The sequence below is a fragment of the Schistocerca serialis genome, chromosome 1 (genome assembly GCF_023864345.2).
Source record: "Schistocerca serialis cubense isolate TAMUIC-IGC-003099 chromosome 1, iqSchSeri2.2, whole genome shotgun sequence".
Lineage (NCBI taxonomy): Eukaryota > Metazoa > Arthropoda > Insecta > Orthoptera > Acrididae > Schistocerca > Schistocerca serialis.
The window spans coordinates 682829747-682832427 of record NC_064638.1 but is presented as its reverse complement, the minus strand read 5'-3'; the positions used below and the strand labels follow the sequence as shown (position 1 = coordinate 682832427).

The 2681-nt window shown below is 46.1% G+C and overlaps 1 non-coding gene across 1 annotated transcript; it reads right to left on the bottom strand.

The window, feature by feature from the left end:
• Positions 1-363: 363 nt before the first annotated feature.
• Trnat-agu (transfer RNA threonine (anticodon AGU)) lies at positions 364-438 on the bottom strand. Its single transcript has one exon. It is a non-coding gene; the product is annotated as a tRNA-Thr (tRNA).
• Positions 439-2681: the final 2243 nt, after the last annotated feature.

Genomic DNA, 2681 nt, shown 5'->3' with positions numbered 1-2681 from the left:
GGTAATAACTTAACGGGTTGAAACTTCCTACTCTGTTATGTCTTTTTGTCACTTTAGTTTTCTTTTAACCATCTGTCTAGTGAAGGTGCTGCCCTGCATATAGAACTTCTGATTTGCATAACGGGGTTAGGAGAGACTCCCCAAGCTGTGGCTGTGTCTGTGACGCAGTCGGTGGCCTGTATCGTGCAGGACTGTCCGCCAAGTGTTTTCGCCGTACACCACGTATAGCCTGCTATCCGGGACACTAATCATCAAATTTTCTGTTTTGTTCGTTTTGCTTAAAGTATACATTTTTCATTACAATGAAATGAACACCCTGCTTACAGGCGTTGACATACGTCAACGGGAACAGATGAAAATGTGTGCCCCGACCGGGACTCGAACCCGGGATCTCCTGCTCACTTGGCAGACGCTCTATCCATCTGAGCCACCGAGCACACAGAGGATAGAGCGACTGCAGGGATTTATCTCTGGCACGCCTCCCGCGAAACCCACATTCTCAACGTATTGTTCCGCACTACATTCGTAGTGCCCCCGCCCATTATACTCTTTACTCGCGGTGCGTTGCCGATTCCCGTAAAAGTTCTGGCACTGTTTGTGCATTCGCACAGAAGAAGAAGATGGTTAAGTGGCCGGTGAGCCTTAACTATATATATACTATGATGGTATCTACATTTTTCGTTTGTAGTTGGATGTATTGGTACCATAATTTCTCCAAATGTCACATGCAGTGACTAGTTCTGAACCTGGGAGCTCCTGCAGCTACAGTGGACGGCAGGAGTGGGTGTCGGCGAGTGCCGCCGCTCCCCAGACGGTGGCAGCCGCCTGTGGCTGCGGCTTCAGCTGCGGCCGGCGCCGGGCTGGCCGTGGTGCTGGTGATGGATAGCGCGGCAGCGTGGCTGGCTGCGCCCATTACCTCCGCTCTGCCGACGCGCCTACATTGATTAACGCTGCCCAGCGGCTTCTGTTAGCGCGGGCCGCCGCCCTGAACACCCTCGCCGCCGTGTCCGCGCCGCCCTCCGTCCCACCACCACCACATGCTACGTGTCGCACCCAGCTGATACTCCACCGTTAGTCAATAGGGAGAGAGTGCAAAAAAAAAAAAAAAAAAAAAAAAAAAAAAAAAAAAAAAAAAAAAAAAAAAAGGAATCGTGTACCACACTGCTCTGCTTTTTTTTGTTTTGCAGCATAGACGTTCATCTATACTTTCAACATATGTTGGAATGTACTTTTCGTACCACTATCCGTTTCGCTTTTTAGTGGCGCTTGAGAATAACGACTATCGATAAGTAGTCAATCAGAATTCTTCGTTCTATTATCTGCGGTCGTTTCCAGAGGTGTTTTTAGAAGTCATGTGTGAGCGGACATCTCTTGTAGCGTATGTGATTACAATTTTAATCGTAAAACCCTCGTTGATGCACACCGCCGCTCCTTAATTGTCTGCCGCCGGAGCTGCGTGGGCATCACCCTGACAATCACGCGCTTGCTAGTCCAACCCGATACAAACCACGCTCCTCTATTTCCGATCTTTCCTGTTACTTCTATTAATCCTAACTGGTAAGAGCCTTTGTAGAGCACTACTAAAGAACCGGGAAATTTTTTTCTTCCTTTTTTTTTAAGCTACGCCTTTCGAGGGGAAATTTAATTTCCTTAGAAACCTTACACTCAGTCTTAGCGTAATATCAGCTTTTTCCGTCTTCAGTTTTCTTCTGGCGTAACCAAAAGCGGCGGAACGAAGAAGAAGGACGAAAGACCAGAGAAGGCAGTGAGACAACGTCAGCCAATAGCGCGCTGACCAGGACGTCACCACGATTGGAGCGGCATCTAGCAGAAGTGAATATAAGCGACGCTCCTGCCAGCCTTGGGCGGACATTAGTGGACAGTATTCGCAGAGTATTAGCACGGCTTAGCAGAGAGTGCTACGATATCAGTTATTAGTGATCCGTATCCATTGCTTGTTTGGACTTTGTCTATAGCGAAGAACATTACTGTTTGCATGTCGCCCATCGCTTGCGACACTTGTTCTAAATACAAAGTTAAGTATTGTAATAAAACTACTAATATTATTTGCTTGAATTGTTGTATAGCATGTCGAGAACGCAGCATCTATTAGGCACCCTATACGAAACGAGTCGGCAAGACCCCACAAGTTGAATGTGGTCTTCCATTTTAGTTGGCTCTGAATTCAAAGTCCTAGATTGCTTTTCAATTTTCCTAGAGAATCATTCGGGTAATCGGTCAGTTGCCCAACCTGCATCAAGCGCCGATCCTTTGCACATCGACGTGTATTTCGCTTCAGTGTTGTGAAACACATTTATATTGTGCTGCTAACAAGTTATCGACAGTGGAACCACTACAGGCTGTAGTAGATTGAGGATGTGAGAAATAGCCTTGTCTGGTCTTACAAATGTTCAAGATTCTAACATACGAGTGTTCCTCTGTTCTGTGGAGCCGCTGATTTACAACTTCCAGAAATTTTTAGAAAACCCATGGTTTGCACACAACAGTATTGTCAACCACTCTTCCTAAGCGGATTATACTTGAGGACGGTCCTTTTATGACCGAAACTGGTTGTTTAATGAACTGACAATACAGCTGTGTGCAAATCATTATTTTCCTAAAATATCTCACTTTCAGTTTTACGAACAAGATCGAGGTCAGTGTCAAATTAGGTCAAAGTG